At 48.4% G+C, this 24,442-nt stretch overlaps 1 long non-coding RNA gene across 1 annotated transcript; it reads left to right on the top strand.

Moving 5' to 3' along the window:
• The first annotated feature begins 400 nt into the window (after positions 1–400).
• LOC102003012 lies at positions 401–19,419 on the top strand. Its single transcript, XR_263493.1, has 3 exons — positions 401–472; positions 11,476–11,518; positions 18,883–19,419. It is a non-coding gene; the product is annotated as an uncharacterized LOC102003012 (long non-coding RNA).
• The last annotated feature ends 5,023 nt before the right edge of the window (positions 19,420–24,442 follow it).

Below are 24,442 nucleotides of genomic sequence, written 5' to 3' on the forward strand. Positions count from 1 at the left end.
CTTTGCTAACATTGTTCCAGTTATATAGGGTCCCTTGAATTTCCATATGAATTATAGAATCAGCTTGCCAGTTTCCTGAAATAAGATAATGAGGATTTCAATGGAGATTGCACTGAATCTGCATACCCATTTGGGGGTATTACCACCTGCACTAGTACTTTCTTTTCACAGTGACAAAGTACCTGAGGCAAGCAACTTAGAAGAAGGAAAAGTTTACTTTGACTCATAGTTTCAGAGGTTGCAGCCCGCTATCTCCATTGCTTTTCAACCAGTAGGGAGATAGCCCATCAGGGCAAGGAGTGGTGATTGGACAAACTGCTCACCTCAAAGAGCATCCCAGAATCCCTTTCAAAGACACGCCCCCAGCGACATAACTTCCTCCCACTAAGCCACACCCACTACAGGTTCCGCCATCTTCCAACAGTGTTCCCAACTGACAGGCAAGCCTTGACAAGTAGTCTTTGGAGCACAGGTAAGATTCAAACCATAAAACCATCTCACCATGTTAAAATATCCAATCTATTAGTGCATGACATCCTTCCATTTATTTTTTCTTTAATTCTATTCAACAACATTTCATGGTTTTCATTGTATAGGTGTTACCCTTTTAAAATGTTATTCGTAAATGTCTCATTCTTTTTGATGCTGTTGTAAATGGAATGGCTTTCTGAACTGCGTTGTTGCGTTGCTAATTGCTAGTGTATACAGATACAATTAATTTTTGTATAAGATCTTGCATCCTGTGATAACGCTGAACTTGTTTAATAGGTCCAGGTTCTTTGCTTTAACAGTTCTATATGTGCAGTCACATCATCTGGAAATAGAGATAGTTTTCCTTTTCCTTGCCCATCTAGACACCTTTTAATTTGTTTTTCTTGCCTGGCTGCCCTAGTACAGTGTTGAAATGATAAGAGTGGGCACCTTTCTCTTGTCATCTATCTTAGGGAGCTAATCTGTCTTTCACCATTAAGTGGAATGTTAGCTATGGCTTTTTAGAGATGTTCTTTATTAGTTTGAGGTGATTGCCTTTTATGCTGATTTAGTGAGAGCTTTGGTCATGAATACATGTTGGATTTCTCCCCACTGTGTTCTGCATTGATTTGAATCATCATGTGTGTTGTTTTCCTTTATTCTGAAGTGTGGTGTTTTACAGCAAGGGATTTTCAGATGTTAAACCAATCTTGCATTCCTAGCATAGACTCCACTTTGGCATAGTATATAACTCCTTCCACGTGCTGCTGGCTTCAGCTTGCTAAATAGGTAAAAGACATTTGCATCTCTATCCTTGAAGAACAGACTCTACTTGCCTTTCTTTTCCATATTTTTGCCTAGCTTTGGTATAAGTAATATTAGGATAATGAATTGGGAAATTTTTCCTTCTCTGTTTTCAAGAAAATTTCTAATGACCCTGACATTTATTCCTGGCTCAAGGATTATTTAAAATTACGTTGTTTAATTTCCAAATATTTAGGGAAAGATTAAGAGAGTTCATTTCCATTGTTAGTTTAGTGAGATTTTATTATTGTTTTCTATCTTAATTATCTTTTTGTTGGAGGACATCCTTTGTGTGATTTTAGTCCTTTGGAATGCATTGAAACTGTTCTGGCCTAGCAGTCTGCCCTGTAGAGTGTGCTGTGTGTGTTTGTGGAGGGGTGTGTGTCCTGCGTTGCTCAGTGAATGATTACATACATACTTGTTAGATCAATCTAGTTTACAGTGCCAAGCTTTCTTTACCTTTACTGATTTTTTTATTTAACTGTTCTATCAATTACTGAGAGAGGAGTGTTGCGTCTCTAACTATAAATGTTGAATTGCTTTACTTTAATTCAGTTAGATTTTGTTTTATATAATTTCAGACTTTGTTTTCAGGTGCATACTCACTTGTTATTGATATGTCCTCCTCTTCCTCTCCTCTTCTTCTTCTTTTCTCCATCTTCCCCTCCCCCTCCCTTCTTTTTCTCCTCCTTCTCTTTCTCCTTCTTTTGCTTCTTCATCGGTGGTGAGAGATTGAACCCAAGGCTTTGTGCATGCTAGACCAGCACTCTGTCTCTGAGCGACATCCCTGCTCTATCATGTCTTCTTGATGTATTGGCTTTTTTATCATCATGAGGTGTTCCTCTTTGGTGCTAGTAGTATTCCTTTTCTCAAATTCAGTTTTCTTCGTTATTAACATCACCACCCCACCTCTCTTATGGTTACCATTGCTATGATTTGCAGTGGTAACTCAGTTCACAAACTTAATTCTTTCCATGATTCTGGTTGCAAAATAAATTGGAGGAGGACTGAATCAAATTTCTCCATAAGGTTGACATTGAACCTAATCACTGAATTTGATTCAGTTCTTATCCAATTCAGTTTGGGAACAGAATTATGGCAAGAATGAAATTCTTGAACCGAGGTGCCACTGTAACTTTTCTTTGAACTTACTTATATGTTTAAATATAAAATGTATCTCTGGAAGATAGTACATCATTGGGTCTTCCTTTTGATCCATTCTGAAAGTTTCCATCTTGTAGTCAGAATATTTAGTCCATGTGCATTTTGAATGTGGCTGGATTTACTGCTGTCATTTTATTTTCTTTCTAGATATTTTCTGTTGCTTGGCTCCTCTTTTAACATAAAGTGTTTATGTTAAAGCAGTTTGGTATTTACAAAATGCTTCAGTAATGGCACAGAGCATCTGCTCCCTTTTAATCTTTTCTCTAGCATTAACCAAATGTTAAATAAATATAACACAGGTGTATGATTAGAAGTTATTCTATTTCTAGCTGTGTTTTGCTTGCTTATTCACTTATGGTGGTTATGCTTAAGATTACACTACGTGTGTTAGTCATCAACTTATCAAGAAAAGGTTTATTTTGTCTCATAGTTGGGGAGGTCTCAGGCCAGGATCAGCTGGTCTGTGGCAGTGGCATATCACAGCAAAGCACCTCGTACCGCAGAACCACACACCTCACAACCAGTCAGCAAGAAAGAGAAGGAAGGGCCATTGACCTGTAAACCCCTCCAAGGGCATGCACCTCTGACCTCCCGTCTCTCTGCTGGGCTACACCTCCTGAAGGCTCCTCTGTCTCCCAGGGCCTCACCCCAGGCAGCGAGCCCTTAGCACATGGACTGCTGGGGACATGAAGGCCCAAACAGCAGCAATCTGCATCTCCAATGTCCTCACTCTCCTCCAGGTTACTACGGACTTCACTCCTGTAATACAGGTATATAGTAAATGTGCTGCAGTGGGATTCCATTTCCTGTCTGCTGGAGTGGGATTCTATTTCCTGTCTGCTGGAGTGGGATTCTGTTTCTTGTCTGCTGGAGTGAGATCCCATTTCCTGTCTGCTGAGGTGGGATCCCCTTTCCTGTCTCCTTTAATCTTCTGCTGTCATCAGGCATATTACACTTACATATGTTATGAACTCAACAATACGTTATACCTGGTACTTCAGCCAACCTGACGTTCACTAAGTAAGTTAAGGAGCAAAGCCTTACCATCCCCCACACACTCACCACCCCTGTATTGCCCATGCACCTGTCTTCCTTCCCTGGGAAAGAGCTCCTCTGTGCTTCCTATAGGTCAGGCCTGCACAGTGAGTCGCCCTGTTTCTGCTTCCTGATGACCGCTGACTTCCAGCGCTCCGGCCTGCAGCTCCTGGCGTCGGGCTGCCTCTGCTCAGAGGGAGAAGGCAGGTAGTTCCCTCGATGCGAGGAGTCACTCGCTTTCTTCAGCTGTTCTCAAATTTTTCTTGCATTTTCTTTGTCTCTTGTTTTGAGACAAAGGGAGATCACTAGGTTTTTCCCATTGGAGAGCTGAGGAGCTCCTCAAACCTGCCGCATGTCCGGCTTTTCACAGCGCACGGACTGAAGAGGAATTGTCTAAAATGTGCAATATGGCTCACCTGTGTAATGAAGCTTCCTTTAGAAATCCTCTAGGACACTTGAGAAAAGAAAAAGAGGGCGAGCAGCCCCCGGGAGGCAGTTTGGACACATCTGCCAGGCAGCAGGGGTCTTTCATCAAATCTGTGAAGCTTTCAGCAATTGCTTTTCAAACATCTTCCTGCCCCGGCACCCTTTAAGCGGCTCGCAGACCTGCAGACTGGGCTCCCTGCGCCTCCCTGTGTGCCCCTGCCCCGCCCTCAGCTGTGCCTCTCCTGGTGATCAAGTTTCCTACTCACTGTCCACTCTCCGTCCTCCAAGTCTGCTGCTGAGCCCTCTAGTGATTTTATTTTCATTTAGATAATTGTCAAATCTAGAATGAACTTTCACAGTTCCTACCTCACCTTTGAGATTCTCTGTTGTCACTGTCATATTTTCCTCTACTTCCGTCAATCTGCATCTAATAGTTGTCTGGAAATCTTCATGCATTCAGCCCCAAACCTTGCCCAGCCCGAGCTGGTGGATGTTGACTACTTTTTCTTCCTCAGTATGGGTGACATTTTCTTAGTTTGAGTCCAGTAGTTTTTATATCGAAGCTGGACAGTTTTTACAAGTTGAACATCCTGAATCTGAAAATCCCAAATCTGACATTTAAACTTTAAGAGCTCAGAGCATTTTAGGTATTGGATTTAAGGATTAGGGGAGCTCAGCTGGTAAAGGGTATGCACATTGTCCAAAATGCAAGCAGCTCTGAAATCCAAAGCACGTGGCCTGGAGCACTTCAGATAACAGACACTGAGCCCGGGTGTACACCACAGCAGCTCTGCTTTGTCTTTTCACGGTGGGTTGTTCCTCTCTGCCTGGACGCATACTCCAGGGTCTTTGTGCCGTGCGTGATGTATGCGTACTCCATCAGTTCTTCCTATTTTGTGGCCTGCCTCTCTGCAGGCCACCCAAGTCTGTGCAGGCCCCAGCCTCTGGGGCTAGCAGCCTCTGCTGTGGGCTGGAGAATGTGTGTTTGCAGCGAGCCTCCTTGGCTCTCTCCCGGGCTGGGCTGTCCTGAATCTCCCCGACACTGCATGACTTCTGCTCACCAGGGATGGTGCCCGCTCGTCCCTGCCCTCCCCTCCTCTCATGCCCGGGAGCTCCTTCTTAAATTTCTCGCTGGCTCATCGCCTACACTCAGGGCCCAAGTTCAGGGCAGCAACATTGCAGGCCTTCCTCTACTAAAGAAACCCGAGCTGAGCCTGCATCAGAGTGTGAACACAGATCTTCCCTGAGAACTCTTGCAGTAGGGGACGAGAAACCTCAGCTCAGAGCGGGACTCACTCTGAACACAGCCAGAGCGAGCAGCGATTTTCACAGAGGGATGGGTCGGAAGATGGGCGTGGTGGGTAGAAAATTTCTGAAACCACACATGCAGGGTGAGAATATTCTTGCCACACTGACCCAACAGAACTCTTGCTGAAGGCGGGGCAGAGGGTCCGTCACCTGCAGGACAATGGGGATGGGCTGTAGCCAGATACTGAGCACAACCTAATGCAGGGGTGGGGTGGGGTGGTTCCTGTTAAACGTACTCAGCGGGATTCTGGGTGGACGGCAGCCGGGACCAAGGACGCTGCCAGGCGGTAGCAGCGTTGAGAAGACAGCTCAGAGGGGCCGGCAAGGAGGTCAAGTAATCTCCATCACCGTCTTCGTTCCCAGTGGACCCCACTGCTTTTCAGTGGCAAGGTCGAGAGGTTACTCCCCCTCGTGTACCCCAAACGAGTGTGCACACGACCACCGCGCTGCAGTCTTTGCGGCCATTCCCACGGAGGCCGCAGTCACTGCTGCCCGCGGGGCTCTGGGGGACACGACGGGGCAGCCCGACTCCTGCGCACACCTCCCCGCCTTTTTCAAAAGTGCTTCTTAATTTGTTGTCTTTGTTCAATCTTTAGCACGTTGTTAGACCTTTAGCACTGTCCTGTCTGGTTTCGTTTACGTTTCTCCTGGAAGACCGTCGCTGTGCTGCTGTCACTGGGGGTCCCCTCAGGCCCCGCTTGGAGCTCTTCTACCTCGAGGGGTCTGTGAGTCGACACAGGGCCTTGCAGAGTTCCCGGCTCCCAGTCGGCGTGGCAGCAGGACCGCTCTTCTTCGGGAGATCGGGGCGGTTTTCCCCAAGACTGATGTGCATATGTTCCTGGGGTTGGTAAAACTCAGATCCCTGGGCCCCACTCCAGAGCTCGGCTCTGATGCTCCAGAGCTTGTCTGAAGGCCATGTGATAAGACGGCAAGATGGGGCTTTAAACTGAGGATTTTGTTCTTTTAGATGTAAACTTCTCCAAACCTCCCCCTGCGGAGGGTGAAACACACCAGCCTCTCTCCTTGGTGCAGATGAATGGGCAGGAAAACAATGCCTCTGTCAGAAGCCTGGAGATGGGCAGATGCCACCCCAGGAGGAGGGTTACTTTGATGCCACGAGGGGAGGCACGGCCTGGGCAAAGCGAGCTCTGCATCTCTTCCTTGAAATACAAGCCCCTAAACACCCACCACAGGGAGGCAGAGCTTCAGAGGGGCTTGGCAGGACCCCGTCCCCTCACCCTCCGACTTTCCTGGGCTCTGCTGGGGGCTCCTGCCATGGGTGAAGAGACTGGTGTGCAAGGACAGCACTGCACACTTGCCAGCCTGCCCTACTCTTCCTCCACGAGCACACACGCACAGAGAGCGGAGCTCAGCTGCCCTCGGAGGAGGAGGGCAGCCGGGACACACACGCAGAAGGGGTGAGCTGTCACTTCCTGGCTGCAGGAAGAGCCTCGCCTTCTGCAGCTGCTGCCTCCCTGTGGTGGGCACAGATGGCAGAGCTTTGTGTGTGACACAGCCTTCAGTGCCACCCCCGAGGCTCGAGTCGGTTTTCCCCACCCTGAACCTGGCTTCTTGTGACTCCAACTGTAGGAAGGGCAGCAGTGGAATTACCTTGGGAAGCGGCTCCATGCTTAGGGTGAGAGTTGGGGTTGGCGCACACGTGATTCACAGGAACCCCCCTTCTCACAGAGGAGACCGGCGTCCCCATTTCCCATGTAATGGGGCCCCGCAGAGTCCAGGCGCCTTCCCCGCCCCTGTCGTGCTCCAGCCTTTCGAGTGGAAACCGATGTCTCAGGCCTAACCTAAGGACATGCAGCAAAACTCAACCAACTGCAGCCCATCTACCCCGAGCCTGCATTTATAAAAATAGTCAATGTCAGAGTGAAAATATCTTTCTATCTGCAGTGAGGGTGAGTTCGGTTAATTACAGCTGATTCCAGCCTCCCCCCTTTGCAGGGGAGGTTTCTCCTTGTATGCCGTGGCTGGAGCAGAACATAGACGCAGAAGAGGAGGAACACATGCTGCGCTTCACAACAGAAAAGAAGCAGCAGAAGCAGTGAGGTTGCTTTTAGCAGGGAGGTGCACTGGTGCTTTGGATCATGAACTCAGTTCTCGCTGTGACGCTGGGCCACACCAAATTGGAGGAGCACGGAATCGAATTTCCCCATAAGGTCAACATTGAACCTGACCATTGAATTTGATTTGGCTCTTGTCCAATTCAATTTGCAATCAAAATCATGGGAAGAGTTAAGTTCGCAAACCGAGGTACTACTGCGCTTAAAGCTTGCTTCATAGCTAGGAAAAACACCAGCTAACTTAATGTAGCTGGCTGGGTTTTCTGCAGGAACAATGAATATCAGTCTTAAAGTCTCCTGGGCTCCCAGGCTGGCCTCCCTGTACCTGCCCACCCTGCCCCAGCCTGCCGTGGCTTCTAACCTGAGATGCTCAGTCTTGGACCGAGGTAATTAAAAAGCCAGCCTTCAGCTCCAGGAAAATACTGTGTGATAGCCCATTCGGTGAGGATAGCAGACACGCCGTGAAGCCCAACTCACCAGCCTCTCCCGGTCCGTTACTAACTTTGACATCAGCATGAAAATCAAGGCCCATTTCCTGGGGGCCCGGCTGCTCTAGCTGTCCCCTCTCACCCGAAGACTTCCTCTTCTGTGGTGACAGGGTGATCTGTCCTCCACAGGCAATTGGGAAGTCACAGAGAAACGGTTATCACTTCAGGTGGGAAAACATCCAGCCATCCTGACGCCTGCTGCAGACCTGCGCGGTGATCTCACTGTCGTTTGTCCTTCGAACGACTTCACATGAGAGAATGGCTGTGAGGCGAGGGCAGTGAAAGCTCTCATTCGAGGCCGGGCCCGACGACCAGTGCAGCACCCCAAACCCTTTCTGCACATTTCTGCCCCACCCCACTCCCATGGATGTCCACAAAAAGCACCCCATGCTCAGCCCCCAGGAGACCCACATGTGGGTCCTCCGCACCCCTGCTGTCACTGATCCAACAGATAAAGCAGGGAATAGGCAGGTAATGCGGAGAAAGAATCTTACTGCACTGCCGTCAGACCTGTGTGTGAGAGGGGGCGATGGGAACACACATAGGACCTCAGGTCTTTGGTTTTCGTCTTCGTTTCTCTTCAGTGGGGCGGGGAGTGTGTGTGGTTTGTTTTACAAGCATTGAACCACAAAGTACACACCACTCTGCAACCTGCTGTTCCATCTGACAACGTGTGACACACTTGGGTCACAGGAACGCATTTTTTTATTTTAAAGAGAACTTTAAAAAAATAACAGCATGGACCAAAAGAAAACAAAGCAAAAACAATAAAAATGATACAGGATTTAAAAACAAGATGATAGGAATTAACAGTGGTTGTTGTATCACATATTGTTATCTTCAGTGCAGTTGCTCAGTTTACCAGATATAAGAATTCAAGATGGATCAAACCATTAGAGACTAAAAAATAATATAAAAAGCATTAGAAATGATACAGAGCTTCACTAGACAAGATGGTAGGGATTCACCAATGGTTGTTATATTGCATTTTGTTGTCTTCAAATTAGTTGTTCATATTACCAGATATAAGCATGCAAAATTGAACAAAAAAATTAAATGTTAACTGTTCCTTTCAATAAACCATTGAATACCAGCAGCACAGTTATTCCAGCTATCCTATATACATATATATATATATATATATATAAATATATATATTCCCTTCCTTCTTTCTTTCTTTTTCTCCTTTCCCTCATCCAAGTTTTTCCTTTTTTGAGCAATTTCTTTCACTTTCATATCTATTGCACATTTTGGGTTTTATTTACTCTTTCAAGTTCTTACACTAGGGAGACAATATGATGTTTACACATGTTGGTCTGATTCATTTCTTCATTTCACTTATGAGTATAGTCTCCAGTTGCATCCATTTATGTATAAAAGCCTCGAGTTTATCTTTTTCATAGCTGGGTAATACTCCACTGTATAAAAATACCACATCTTTTTTATGCATTCCTTGGTTGATGGGCATCTGGGTTGTTTCCAAGATTTAGCTATGACAAATTGTGTTGCTCTAAACATGGGTGTACATATATTGCTGTGGTATGACATTTTTAATTCTTGGAAATACCCAGAAGAGGAATAGCTGGGTTAAATGGGACCTCTAATCCTAGTTTTGTGAGGAATCTCCACACTGATTTCCACAGTGATTTCACCAATCTACACTCCCACCAGAAGTGGAGAAGGGTTCCTTTTTCCCCATAGCCTCTCCAGCATTTGTTATTGGTTGATTTCTTAATGATAGCCATTCTTTCTAGGGTGAGATGGAATCTCAATGTTCTTTTAATTTGCATTTCTCAAATGACTAATGATATTGAACATTTTTTCATGTATTTATTCGCCATTAGTATTTTTTCATCTGAGAAGTGTGTATTCATCTCAGATGCCCATTTTTGGATAGGGTCTTTGAATTTGGGGGACCTGATATTTTTAAAATTCTTTATATGTTCTAGATAGAAGTCCTTTGTCTGTTGAAGAGTTGGCTAAAATTTTTTCCCAATTCATGGGTTTTCTTTTTACTCTGTTGGTGATTTCTTTTGATGTGCAAAAACTTTTCAATGAGATCCCAGTTGTTGATTCTTTGAAGTATTTCTCATGCAGTGTGGTTTTTGTTCATGAACTCTCTGCCTACCCTGATGTCTTCAAGGTTTCTACCTACTTTCTCTTCCAGTAGTTTAGTGTTTCTGTTTTAATATTTAGATCTTTGATCCATTTTGACTTTAGTTTAGTGCATGGTGATAGACATGGATCTAGTTTTAGTCTTCCGCATGTGGAGAACCAGTTTTTCCAGCATCATTTATTAGAGAGAGGCTGTCTTTCTTGCAGTGAACATGTTTGGCCCCTTTGTCAAAGATAAGATGGCTGAGTATGTTTCTAGTTGTGTCTGCATCTTCTAATCTGTTCCACTCATCTTCAGATCTGTTTTTTGCCGGTACCATGCTGATTTTATCACAGCAGCTTTGTAGTATAATTTTAAATCAGGGATTGTGATGCCTCCTGCTTTTCCTTTGTTGCCCAGGATTGCTTTTGCTATTCGAGGTCTCTTCATCCTGGTTCCAGATGAATTTTAGGAATGTTTTCTCTAGGTCTGTGAGCTACACTAATGGTATTTTAATTGGGATTGCTTTGCATCTGTACAACAATTTTGGGAGTATACCATTTTCATGATGTTGGTTCTTCCTACCCATCAGCAAGGAAAATCTTTCCATTTTCTGAAATCCTTTTCAATCTCTTTTTTCAGAGTACTGTAATTTTCACTGTGTAGATCTTTTACTTCTTTTGTTAGGCTGATTCCTAAGTATTTCTTTTTTCTGGATGCTATTATGAAAGGTATGGTTTCCCTTATTTCTCTCTCAGTATGTTTGTTGTTTGTGTATAGGAATGCTATTGATTTTTGAGTGTTGACTTTGTATCCAGCTATGCCGCTGAATTTGTTGGTTAATTCTAAGATTCTTTTGGTGGAGTTTTGGGGGTCTTCTACGTAGAGTATCATGTCATCTGTGAATAAAGATAATTTCACTTCTTCCTTTCCTATCCTTATTCATTTTATTTCTCTGTCTTGCCTAGTTGCTCTGGCTAATATTGCCAAAACTACACTGAATAGGGGTAGTGACAAGTAGGAACTTGTCTTGTTCCTGATTTTAGAGTGAAAGCTTTTAGGTTTTGTCTATTTAGTATGATATTGTCTATTTAGTATGATATGTTGGTTTGTCTATTTTGTCTATTTAGTATGATATGTTGGTTTGTCATAGATGGCTTTTATCAGAGTGAGGTAAAGACCCACTTATTCCTATTTTCTGTAGGGATTTTTATCATGAATGAGTGTTAGACTTTATCAAAAGCTTCTGCATGTATTGAATGATCATGTGATTTTTGTCTTTGGCACTATTGATATAGTGAATTATATTGATTGAGTTGCATATATAGAACCATCCTTGCATTCTTGGGATGAATCCCACTTGGTCATGGTATATAGTCTTCTTGATAATTTGCTGCATTCTGTTTGCTAGGATTTTATTGAGAATTTTTGCATCTATATTTATTAAGGAGATTGGCCTGTAGTTTTCTTTTTTGGTTGGGTCTTTCTGTGGTTCTGGTATTAGGGTAATACTTGCCTCCAGGAATGAGTTAGGGAGAATTCCTTCCCTTTCAATTTCATTAAGAGTTTGAGAATAATTGGTGTTAAATCTTCTATAAATTTCTTGTAGAATTCAGCTGAGAATCTATCAAGACCTGAACTTTTCTTCACTGGTAAGTTTTTTATTACATTTTCAATTTTGCTTGCTGATATTGAGTTATTCAGGATTTGTATATCTTCTTCATTCAGCTTTGGTAATTCATATGTATCTAGGAATCTGTCCATTTCTTCTGTGTTTTCCATCTTATGAGAGTAAAGATTTTTAAAGTAGGTATTGATGATTTTCTGAATTTCTACAAGATCTGTAGTGATTTCATTCCTTTCATTCCTTACTGCATGAATTTCAGTTTTTTCTTTCCTTTTTTTGATGAGGTTGAGTAGGGATTTTTCAATTTTATTTATTCTCTCAAAGAACCAACTCTTCAATTCATCAATTCTTTGTGTTGTTTTCTTGGTCTCAATTGCATTAATTTTTGCTCTGATCTTTATAATTTTGTGTCTTCTTTGGGCTTTGGGCTTGACTTGCTCTTCCTTTTCTAGAAGCTTGAGATGCAGTATAAGATTGTTTATTTGTGATCATTCTGTTTTCCTGATGTGGGAATTCACCACTATAAATTTCCCTCTGCGGACTGCTTTCATTGTGTCCCACAGGTTCCTGTAAGTTGTATCTGCATTTTCATTTGACTGTAAATATTGTTTAATTTCTTCTTTAATTTCATGAGTGACCCATTGGTTGTTCAGAAGGGTGTTGTTTAATTTCCATGTGTTTATAGAGTTTTTGCAATTTCATTTCCGATAGTATGCATGGGATAATTTCAATTCCTTTGCATTTACTTAAGCATGTTCTATGTGCTAGTATATGGTCTGTTTAAAAAAAAAAGTCCTGTATGCAGCTGAGAAGAATGTGTATTCTGACGTTGTTGGATGGAAGACTCTGTAAAGGTCTTCTAAGTCCATATGTTCACGAGTTTGGTTTAGTTCTGTTCTCTAGGTTAGCACATGTTGTCATAAACAGCAGGATTTGCTTCTTTTTAAGGCTGAATAACATTCTGGTGTGTGTGTGCATACATGTGAGTGAAAGAGAATATCACATTTTCTTTCTCCATTTTTCCACCGACAGATGTGAGGCTTGCTTGCAGCCACGCACCAGCACACACAGTGCTGCCGTGAACCTCTGTACCCAGACCACATGAGCTCTTCAGCAGGGTGGGAGCGAGCACTTGACTGGCCAGCCGGACTGCTGCTGTCCTTGGTGGTCTCTCGGCTGGGGATGTGGAGAAGTCCCCACCTGTGACCAAAGTGAGCGAAATGCTTGTGAGGAAGCCTGCTGCTTCCCAGCCGGGTGTGTGTTTCCAAGTCCTTGGCACAGGTCCTGTCGTCTGTGGTGCTCGTCACTCACACAGGATCACGACATCTCTACTGTTAGCCTTAAAGGGCTTCTGCCGTGTCACCTCCCCTTTAGAGCAGCAAACACCTTCAGGAAGAGCCTCCTCAAGCTGGCGTGGTGGCTCATGCCTGTAATCCCAGCACTCAGGAGACTGAGACAGGAGGATCACTGTGAGTTCATGGCCAACCTGGGCTACATAGTGAGGTCAAAGCCAGGCTGAACAACACAGTAAGACCTGATGGAGACCACTGTGCAGCAGCTCTGAGCAGGACTTAATATTAACCAATTGGCTTTCCATGTTTACTTGTGAGTCACTGGTCCCTACGGAGGCCTGTAATGGTGGCTGAAGCCATGAGGCCTCAAAGAACAAGACAAGGCCACAGCTGAGGACTTTTGGCTCCAACTCCAATTAACTAAAATGAGGTTGTAGCTGCAGGCATCTCACTCCTGCAGTGAAGTCCTCCCTGGAGTTAACTTAGTTCTCCTAAATTAACAGAAGTATTATGTGGAGCAGTCTTCAAAGAGATTCCCAAGTCCTGCCCAGATTCCTGCATTTTCTTCAGTATTTCCCTTCTTTGTTTGAAAACCTAAAAATAGGGGCTGCCCAAGGAAGTCAGAATCTTAACCCCCAGTCTTAACCTGAAGAATCTTGAATATTGGCAGAGTTGGACCCTCCTGGAGCCCTGAAATAATCTCATTTGTCTCATTTATTTAAGCCTTCACAGGCCACTCGTTCAGGAGACTGTGGACCCGATCAGCCTGCAATCCCCTCGCTTTCCTTAGCCTTCGCCACCCACTCGTTCAGGAGACTGTGGGCCTGATCAGCCCACAATAACTAAGGTTACTAACCTGATAAAGACCCTGTCTCAGAAAAAAAAAAAAGCCTTCTCTACAAAACTACAGATTCCCAAGAGTCAGTATTAAAAATATAGAGACCCTTGCCTACAAGAAATCAGCCCAGCACCTCCTCCAGCTCTCTGCACTGCCTGAATTAGCCTGTGTTCTGTTGCTGCTGTACCAGAACCCTCAGGCTGGCCAACTGCATAAGGAAATGGGCTCATTTAGTCCACAGTTCTAGAGGTCCAGGTCCCACAGCTGGCCACATCTGGAGGTGAGGAAGGCACAAGACAGGCAGATGTGCATTTTCTGGTCTCCCTCCCTTTTCTCATAGAGACACCAGGATTCAATAACGGGGCTCCACCCTGATGATGGGATACCTCCTGAAACCTCTGAAGGTGGATTAATACCTCGTGGTGGGGATAACTTCCAACACATGGACCCCCGGGGCACACACTCAGTTCTGTCCAAACCTTTGAAGCAGTCTGTACAGTTGGATGCCAGAAAGGAACTGCCAGTCTCTACCGCAGACTAGACTCTGTGATACAGAGGTGGATAGAGAGGCCCCCGTGGGCTGACTATGGGAGATTCTGTGATACAGAAGTGGGTGGAGAGTTTCATGGGTGTAGCTACTGGGAAACTTGGGCTTGAGACGTAGGTTTGTTACCCAGGCCCGAGATGCTGTGCTTTCCAAGTTCTTGTTCTGAACAAAGAATTGGTGAAGACATATATGAAGGTAGTGAGGCTTTACATTTATTAAAGGTATTAAAGTAGGAAAAGGAGAACATTCTGCAGGGTGAGATTGGGCTACTGAATGAGTCTGCAGTGGTCACGAGGTTAATGGCCACCATCTTTGTATCCCCCACTGTGATGGCAGATCTGGGCCACCCTACCAAAACTGTTCTTGATTTCACACCTGAAGAACTGAAGATAATGTTCTCTGATTGGTGCCAGGTGCAGGGCTTGGGTGTGTGGGTCTTGGATCTCCATGATGGATACATCATGCCCATTTCCCCAGCCAGCTGGCCATGCCCTAATCTCCTGCCTCAGGCTGAGACTGCAGAGTGAGGGCACCAGTGCCAAAGCTGCCAGAGAAAGCAGATTCATAAAACAGCTGCTGGGCAGAACAAACTGGACCTCTTCGGACTGAGGGACGGCAAGGTAGAAGGGAGGGAGGGAGTGTGAAAAGAATTAAGGTGATTATGCACACACGCCCACTGCCCACAATGCATACAATCATTATGCACCACAAACACGTACAAACAAAAAGAAAAAGGAAAAAGCAGATAAAACTGAAAACTAAAAAGAAAACAAAAAAATTTTTGAAAGCAGCAGGAAAGATTGAAATTACTTGTAATATACTTTGGGTTGTTGGACCCTAAATGCTTATTTGAGTTAAATGCAGAAAAGAGAGCAGGCCAGGACTGGTTTTCCCCAGTATGGCGCACAGCCGCCCCTAGAGCAGGAGCCTCACTGTCTCGGTTCTGTTTGGCACAGTTTGCATGTCCACGGTGTCATTTGTCACAGTTCTGTTACGCCCCTAGACCCTGCCCTTTCTGGAGCACGGCCGGCCTGTTTACCCGTCCCCGGCTGGGCAGTGTACTCACTAGGGTCATCTGGGGGCCACTTTGTACCTGTGCAGGACAGCGAGGAGCAGAGGAAGGGGCCCCCACCTGAGCCTGTGCAGGTCCCCACCTGTGTGTCCTGCTCTGTCTTCTAGACACCTAGCTGCAAGGCAGGCTGGGAAACGTGGTTCAGCTGTGCCACCAAGTGACCAGCAGAACCGGGGTCACTGTGGAGAAAAGGGGGCAAGTCTCAGATAATGATGCTTGTCCAGAGTCCCTTTCACAGCCAGCCTCTCCACCGTACCCCACTTCCCCCTAGTTCCCCATTCTCAAATTCCCACTAAGCCCTCCCAGCATGCCTTGCTCTCTCTAGGTAGCTTTCTTCATCCCACCAACCATGGTTTCATTCCTTAGCGTCTCTCGCCTGTGCCCTACCCTGCAGTGAAGGCTTCATGTGATTTGCTGTATCCCCAGCTTTTGCTGACCCTCTGCTGCCTGAGACCCTGGGCTAAGAGCAGGGACATGCACAGCCCAGCTGGGCAGAAACCACTGAGTCATGCACAAACGCCGTGTCCCATGTGCCTTCCTTCTCTTGCTGGAGGAAGATGACGCACTGGTGTACAGCGTTTGTCCCACAGCTATGGTTACAACATCTCAGCCCTGCGAATGATTTCGGGTAGTCAGACACTGAGGTCTGAAGCCAGTTTGGTTTCTGAATTGAAAACGTGTCCCCGCCCTTGGCACGCTGGCCACAGGTATTAGTGACTGTTTTTCAAATTAGAAGGTGCTGAGCAGACCTCATTAGCCCCAAGTCCTGTATGCTGTGGTCCCAGGGAAGCGCTTTCTACCGTCCTCTTATTCTCCGGTGGTTGAAGAAGCCCTCCACTCTGACTTCCTAAGTCTCCCATGACCGCCCATTCTCTACTGGGGCAGAGTTTCTGTTGAGCATAGGGAATGTCCATCCCAACAATCCGCTGCAGACTGCAGAGGTTGTGAATGTAACCATAACCACCCAAGAGGAGGCTGGACAGGACACCTGCCTGTGGACCAGTGTGGTTATGCAGCTGGGCCCCATCTTCAAAGACCCCTGGGTTGAAATCAGCCTGGGCCTTGGAACCAGCAGCACCGGGTGGGTGGCTGAGCCACAGCTTACCTGACTCCCCTTTCCAGGGGACAGGAGGGTCACTAACCGTCCTGAGCCTCGGTTTCCTCCCTGTAGACATTTAACCATGATGTCTACTTTACTTTGTGGGTTGAATAGGGTTAGGTGTGTGCACAAACAGGATGGCGCTGAGCTCATCACCCACTGCCCTGGCCTGTGGCTGGTGACAGGGGAGTTTTCTTCCACAGCATCAGGGGCAGGTCAGTGCCCCTACCATGCAGCTGACTTGCCTCCCCCCAAGCAAGGTGGCCCTGGGTCTCCAGGACTCCAGGAGCGAGCGGCTGGCAGCCTGGTGGTCTCTGGCACGAGAATGCAGTGGTCCATGCATGTGGTTTGATGTTCTTTGTGGAAGTGGCCTTTGGCAGCAGGGAGACCCCTCAGCTCCCTCTGCCCCTGCTCACTCTGCAGCCACCTCGAGGGTCTGCAGCCTGGACCCAGAAGCTCTTCCCATCTACACCCGCCTCCCTCAGAGGCTAACTTACCTCCCAAAGTGGCTGAAAATCCAGAAGGAATGTGGAGAAGCATTGATAGGTTGATCGTGCACAAACTTTTGAAAAGGAAAAATCTTTGCATGACAAGAAACATATCAGGCAAAGGAAAAAGAGAAATGCTTTTTGGAGCAGTGGGGGAAATATGACAACCCACTTGCAGACAAAGCCTTAGTAGCCTACTACAGAAAGAGCTTGTAGGTGAAAAGGGATAAAATAAATAAATAAATAAATCCTATAGGAGAAATGAAACAGAAATGAGAAATGCAAATCAAAGCCATCCAGAACCACCCAGATCCATGGACCAGACTGGCCAAACCACAGATGAAGACGGAGGACCCCGAACTCGCAGGGGCCGAAGCACTACACATCCAGTGGGAGCCTGACTGTGCGCCTGGATCTGGTCTTTCCCCGAGGGTGACAGGGAGGTAACCGCACGGCTCCCAGTCAGCTCTCGAATGCGCAAGGAAGCAGGGACACCGGTGCCGCCACGCTGCGGTGTTGGGTCTGCAGGGGTATCAGTGCGTTCTGACTTAGGATGGGTTTCTCCAGGGAGAAATCTACCACCAGCCCAGGGGCATCGGTGCTGCTCTGCGGAGGAGCTGTGGAGAGACCGACCCTCACGTGCCACTCAGGAGCACAGGGAGCTTTGGCAGCAGTGAACACTGCACCCTGTGCCCTTGCCTTTTGCTGCTGTGAGGCTGCTTTCTGGGAGCCTTTTCCAAAACACGCTGCAAAACCCCAAATAGCGCAAGAGGACAGCTCGCTGCAGCAGTGCTCACAGAACTCCGAAACGGCTGGTGCCGGAGGCCCCCAGACTACCGCACGGTGGGTGTGGGCAAAGAAGCCCTATGGGTGCTGCAGCCAGGACCCCAGGGTGCACCTGTGAACCTGAGACAGGTGGGTAGAGGCCAGGGCACTGTGCGGTCGCTTCTCCAAGGAAGGGGACAGCAATGACTTGGGTACATTGAGCACAAGTACCGGGTTAATGACCCTTAGTCATTGCAGGCTGATCAGGCCTGAGATCTCCCAAAGGAGTGGATGGCAAAAGCTTAAGTAAATGAGACAAGTGAAATGACTTTAGGGCTCCAGGAAGGTCCAACTCTCTTACAGCTTTCTAGGAACTCTGGGTTGAGATAAGGACTTCTCTGGGCAGCTCGTACTTATTAGGTTTTCAAACAAAGGGGGAGGATGCTGAAGAAAACTCGGGAATCTCTCAGGACCTTGGAAAACATTTTCCCAAGTAGTAAATTAGGTCAATCAGCAGAACTACCTTACCTTTAGGGTGGCATTTACTGTAGGAGTGTGGAGCTTGCAGCTGCAGTCTCCTTGTAGTTAGTTGGGGTTGGAGCCAAACATCCTCAGCTGTGGCCTTACCTTGTTCTTTGAGGCATCACAGCTTCACAGGCCAATACAGGCCTCAGCCAGGACCAGCGACTCACAGAGGTTCACTTACTATGAGTCTGCTGCCCATCTCCAGACAAGGGCGTGGGCCTGGGACAGACTCACAAGCAAACATGGAAAGCCCATTGTTAATATTAAATCCTGCTGAGAGCCGCCTTGTAAGGCTCTCCGTCACACAAATGAACAAAACCGCTGCTTTTAAGAGAAGCGTGGGAGAGGTAGGAAAATGAGTAGAAGCCAGATCTCTCCATCCACCTATCAACAATCCAAAGGGATACACACTCTATAATCCTGGTTTTGTATTTCTTTTCTAAAAAAAGAAAAGAAGAAAAGAACTTTCTGCATCCTTTCAAACCCTCCCTTTAATGGAGAGCACGGAGTCTCCCGGTATCCAGGGTTCTCAAGGGTTCCAGGACGCCCTAGAATCTGGAAATCACTTCAGTGAAGGAAAGCAGTGTTCAGGTAGAATCGATGCGCCCTTCTGCAGACCCTCACTGTCTCTAGATGCCTTGCACTCCCTGACCGAACCCCCTCCTCAGCACTAGTGGGGGTGCCGTACTATTTAGGGAATAAAGAAAAAGTCCACGTGTGTCGTTCTGAAGCAATTTTACCCTGGGCTATTTTCTATTCACAGTTGGCTGAGCCGTGGAGACGGAGCCAGCAGACACGGAGCGCTGTGGAGCTCAGCACAGACGTCCTGGGACATACCCAGCAAGCTAACTTCCTTTCAGAGATGCCTCGGGGTGATGGATGACATCCCACAGGGAGCCAGGAATCCCGGTTCTGGTCCAGCTTCTGGCTTCCGTGAGGTTGAACTGCAAGATAATAGCAGGCTTTGTTCCCAGGCTGTCTGAACAGCAATGCATGAGGTCCAGGTTCAGAGCTATGACTCCTGTGGCCCTGGGCACAGTTGTGACGGTCACTTCTCCTGAGAAACCCACCGGAGTCCTGCCAGGCTCGGCTCATGGCAGGGCTCAAAGGAAATGCAGGGCACTGGGTTTGAGGCAAGATATTGTCAGAACAAGGAGGGGCTGAGCCTGCCAGTGCAGGGAGAAGGCACACACGTGAATCTTTTTACATCTCCTCACAGAGTGTCTCAGCTACTTTTCTCTGGTTGCTGAGATAAAATACCTGACACCCAGATTAAAGAGAGAAATGTTTATTTAGCTCACAGCTTGTGGGGGTTTCAGTCCATACTCAGCCGACTCCAAATCAGGGTGACCTGGCAGAGGACAATAGTTCAAGGCAACAGAAGACAGCAAAAACAGCAAGAGCAAAGCTAGGGGAGAGCAAGCTCTTTCCCGCCTTTATACTGCAAGCAGGCTACCTGCCCTAGGGCGGGTGTAGCACTCACCATCTCAGGAGGCGCAGGATGCACAGGCTCGGGATGTTTACAAAGTGAGGACCCTGGCCCCCGTTGAGTCCCTTAGTTAAACCTCTACCTTTCTCAAGGTGACACAATGTATCAACCATCACACTGAGGGGTGCTAAAAACAAGATTTGAGTCCATTGCAAGCTGCACCTGGATTAGAGGCCTGAGACACCAGTTTTGCAGACAGGTCTGTTTTGCAGGGCTAACTTGTAAGCAGAGGACATTTGCGTGGAATGAGGCTGTCCTTTCTTGGTTCTGTTCTCAACGGTGCATCAATTTTCCCCTTAAAGGAGCTGTACACACTCCCTTTGAGAAGCACTGGGCAGAAGCCTTGGAGTCCAGGCGGGTCTGGAGTCCCACACAAGTCTCTCAAGGCCTGCACGCCACGCCAAACTGGGGAATAGCCTCTCAGGAACCCACCAGGCTCTCTGGCCAGGGACTGCCTTCCCCCCAGGCAGATCTGCTGCTCAGGGACCCAGGGTCCTGAAATGCAAACAGAGAGAACAAAGCTGTCTTCACTCCCACGTGTGACCGTGTTGCTTGTGCTGCACTCAGTGAACCAGGAGCCACTGGCGAGGTGCTCCTAGGAAACACTTCTCTGGTGCTCTTGGCTGTCTGTGGGCCTGAACTACAGCTGCCTGGAAATTAAAGTGGTAAATGGAGCCTCAAGCCGCAGGGGGCGGGGCCGAGGGCCTGCGAGCCACCTGGCACAGCTCCCAAGCGCTCCCAGCACCTGATGCTGCTGCTAACACAAAGACAGTGATAAAACAAGAATGGGATGGAGATGGATGTGCTGCGGAGGCAAGGAGAACTCCCCGAGCAGATGTGTGCGGAAACTAATGGTGTGGTGATAACAAAGTCTGACGCACGGTACGGTAACCGGGGTGGGAAACGGCCCCCTGACGACTGTTTGTTCTGCACAGGAAGGAGCGTCCTGTGGGCAGAAGGAAATGCAGGCGGTAACACTTCTGGGCCAGGTGCGGGGCATGTTAGGCTGCTGCTCTGGTGGGCTCCAGCATGCAGCAGAGTTTATGCTGCTCAAAGCTTTGCTGGTTTTAGTGTTGTTGTTTTTTTAAAAAGTCCCTGCATTTTTTTTCCCCTTCTCTTCCTCCACAACTTCTTGTCCCTGCCCTTATGAGCTCCTTCTCCAGGAGCAGAATCAGGATCGCCTAAGTGGAGCAAAAAGATCCACCTTCAGCCGGGAGGCCACGTCCCTCTGTATCCCAGAGCTGTGCCCCGACCCTGTCTGTGGCAGGGTGAGAGGAGGCACCTGATGCCCAGGGGCCTGACAGGCTGGTGGTTAGCTTCACAAGAGCCTTGTTTATATTCATGGAAAAGAAAACAAAATGAGAGAGGAACCACTTTGATGACTGCAGCAAAATTCTAAATACAAAAGTGACCAAGAAAGAAAGGAAAGATTCTGTAGAGAGATTTCACAGTGGTGGGCACAGCGCAGCGAAGCGCCAGAGCTGCTGGGTTTGGCAGCTGCAGACGTGGGCTGGAGCCCTAGCTGGCTGCTTTGTAGCTGGCGAGCTTTGCAAGCCGGGCTGACCTTGGAGCGCTGCTGGTCTCATCTCACACCTGTCGTGCTCCAGACCCCGGGCAGGCATTTGGACGTAGCCTTATGCCGAGGGAAGAGATGACACTCCAAAGCCAGGGCCCCGGCAGTCGAGGTGCTCACTGCTACCAGGCCTCCCTGTCCCACTCCCAGGGACAGAGTGCAGGGAGGTTTGTTAGGGATGTTGTGTTTTGAAAGCTGTGGCTTTGCAGGGCGAGGAGGGACTCACAGCTGCAGGCTGGCGGACGAGAGAGCAAGGGTCTTCCCTGGCCTGCAGGGAAAGAGGAGAGGAGGCCAGCGCTCCTGCTGCTGCATTAACAAACCCCCATCGCTCAAAGCTCAAAGCCACAGATTCATTAGGTGACAGCTGTGTGGCCTAGACGCGTGAGTGGGTCCCCTGGTCTGCAGGGTCACGGCCCCAGTGCTTCCTGGGAACACCTGTCCCAAGTGTGCCCAGCTCCCGGGAGCCCCTGGGCTCCTCGCCTGTGACCACTCCCTCCACCTGCAGCCCCTGGGAGCCAGGCTGGGGCCCTCACACTGCCCTCTCCCCACCTCTCCCAGCTGTGCTGAGAAAGACCCCATGATGCCGGGGCCCGAGTAAGCCAATCGCTACGGTAACTCCTTCTGAAGCCACATGTTCAAGGGTTCTGGGACCTGGAGGAGCCGCCCCTCTGCCCACCACGCCTTCCCACCATCACTTGCTGCTGCTTCTGGAAACACACTCCCGGGCGGGGTATTCCTGACGAGGAGAGGGGGAGAGGCACAGAGCAAGGGGAGCAGAGAGGGAGAGACAGAGACAGAGGGAGAGACAGAGGCAGAGAGAGACAGAGTGAGACAGAGACAGAGAGAGTGAGACAGAGGCAGAGAGATAGAGAAAGACAGAGACAAAAAGGTAAAGAGACAGGGGCTGGGGATTTAGCTCAGTAGCACAGTGCCTGCCTGGCAAGTGTGACATTGTGAGTTTGATTCCTGGTACCAGAAAAAACCAAACCAAAAAAAAACAAAAACAAAAACAAAAACAAAACATAAAGAGACAGAAGACACAGAAAGAGACAGAGGAGAGAGAGACAGAGAGAAAAACATAGAGACAGACACAAAGAGAGACACAGAGACAGTGAGATAGACAGACACACGTATACACACACACACACACACACACACACACACACACACGCACGCACGCAGAGGTGAACCTTGAGGAAGGGAAGCCCCATGTCCTCGTGGCTCCCGGATCCTCTATGCCTGGTATCGTGGGCATTGAGCAGAAGCAGGCACCAATCCTTTGGGGAGCTCCGCACTCACTCCCCCCACAGCGAGACACCCTGCCCAGCTCAAGCCACTCGCCTGGGTGGTGAGGGCGGAGTCTGAGCACCCCGACACTGCACTAAGCCAGCCCAAAGCTGGAGAGCAGGTGGGGAGAGAGAAATCATCAGGACTTTAAATGAACACAATTCGAAAACTGCTGGAGTGAAAACTTCTGTGCCCTGCAAGGTGAATGTGGGTCCAAAGTGCACGGGGATGCCCACACCGGGGCGTCCTGGACCCATGGGCCAGTGGCCTGGGCTCCATCTCTCCCTCCCCGCTTTTCTTTTATTTCTTAATCACCTATGGCTACCAGCAAGCTCTAATCCATTTTAAATCCAGCTTTTAACTTGGCACTAAACCCCTATTCATAGCTTTTTATTTTCCGAAGTTGGAAACCTGGAGCCCAGGGCCCCCTGGCACCAGGGAACGGGCCTTCTGTTTGTCCCTGTGAAGGTCTGCTGGGCAGCCCGCGTGTGAGGCTGAACAGCACCATGCTCAGAAAGAGACAAAACACAGTCATCCTGGGAGGCTACAAGTTCCTCCAGTTGACGCCTTTGGGATGCCAACCCTGGGCCCTGCCTCACAGCGTAGGGACAGTTCCCAGTTCTGACAAATATTTACCCTTGATAATGTTTATTTTTCGTGCTAACCACATATTCCTGTCAGCCCTGGTAAGGAAGGTAGGAGAAGCCGGCCAACAGTGTCATAGTGGATGAAACAAACCAGGGTGTTGGCCATATTTCTGTCACCATGGCAACCTGAGATCAACAACATAGGAGAAAGGTTTCTCCTGGCTCACAGTTTAGGAAGGGTCAGTCCCGGTCACTTGGCCCTGTTGCCCTTGGGTCTGTGGTGAGGCAGCTCATTGAGGTAGGCACTTCCAGGGAGGAACAAACTGCTCACCTCGTGGGGGATGGGAAGTGAAAGATGGAGAGGAAGCATGGGGTCCCCGAGTCCCCTCAGAGGGACACAGCCAGTGACCCAACTTCCAGCCCTGAAAGGCTCCACCCCCCAACAGCTCTTGGGCTGGGAGCCACACGGGCCTTTGGCGGACATTTGAAGTCCAAGCTACGGCAGTGAAGTGAGACCTGGTGATTTTCAGAGGCCCAGGGGGGTCGCACACATTTATAGACAATGCTGTAACTTCAGGCTTGAGAAAATGGAAACAGCATCGCTTTGAACTGTAAGTCACATGGAGGCAGCGTGCAAGCAAGTCAGGCTTGTGATCAGAGGAGCAGAGCTTTTGCATTTGTGAGGCACTGTTCTGGATAGTAAGGGGTGTGCAGTGACTTAGGGTCACAGAAGCCCTGAGGTCCCGAAGCCTGGGGTGTGGACCGTGAGGCGCTGTCCCAGCGGCACAGCTGAGGTCCCCTGCAGGTGGTGAGCGGGGCTGCCCCACAGGAAGTCCAGGAGGCTCCTTAGCCAACCCGAGAGCTCTGGGCGTGAGGTCACCTGGAGAGGGGTCTGGGAACCACCTTGGCTGGGAGGTCACACAGTGTGTCCTCTGGAGGTGACTCATCACCCCGCCAGCAAACGCAGCTCCTCGTGGCTGACGCTTGTCCCACCAGCCCACTCTTCTGGCAGAGACCTTTTTCGCCTGCAAGGCGTCAGAGCCAGTTCTCCTTATGCTGTGGCTCAGGTACGGTGGGCTCTGTGGAGATCTCGGAGGGGCCAGTGGCACAAACTGGCATCTGCGCCAGAGGTGACCGCGTGGGCTCAGTGGGCCAGCCCTGCGGGACTGGGCAGACCTCGTAGAGCAGACGCCGTGGGCTGCATCCGGAGACCGGAGACCCCCTGAGTCATAAATGCATCCCCCACACTCGCCGTGGCGCGTCCCAACCCAGGCCCTGAGGGTGCTGCAGGGGGCCGTGGGTCCCTGGTCATCCCAGGGCTGAGGCTCGAGGCCATCCCCGTATCCTGAGCCCGCATGTCACAGCCCGAGATCGAAGTTCCAGACTC

Source organism: Chinchilla lanigera, unplaced genomic scaffold, assembly GCF_000276665.1.
Source record: "Chinchilla lanigera isolate Chin_1 unplaced genomic scaffold, ChiLan1.0 scaffold00069, whole genome shotgun sequence".
Lineage (NCBI taxonomy): Eukaryota > Metazoa > Chordata > Mammalia > Rodentia > Chinchillidae > Chinchilla > Chinchilla lanigera.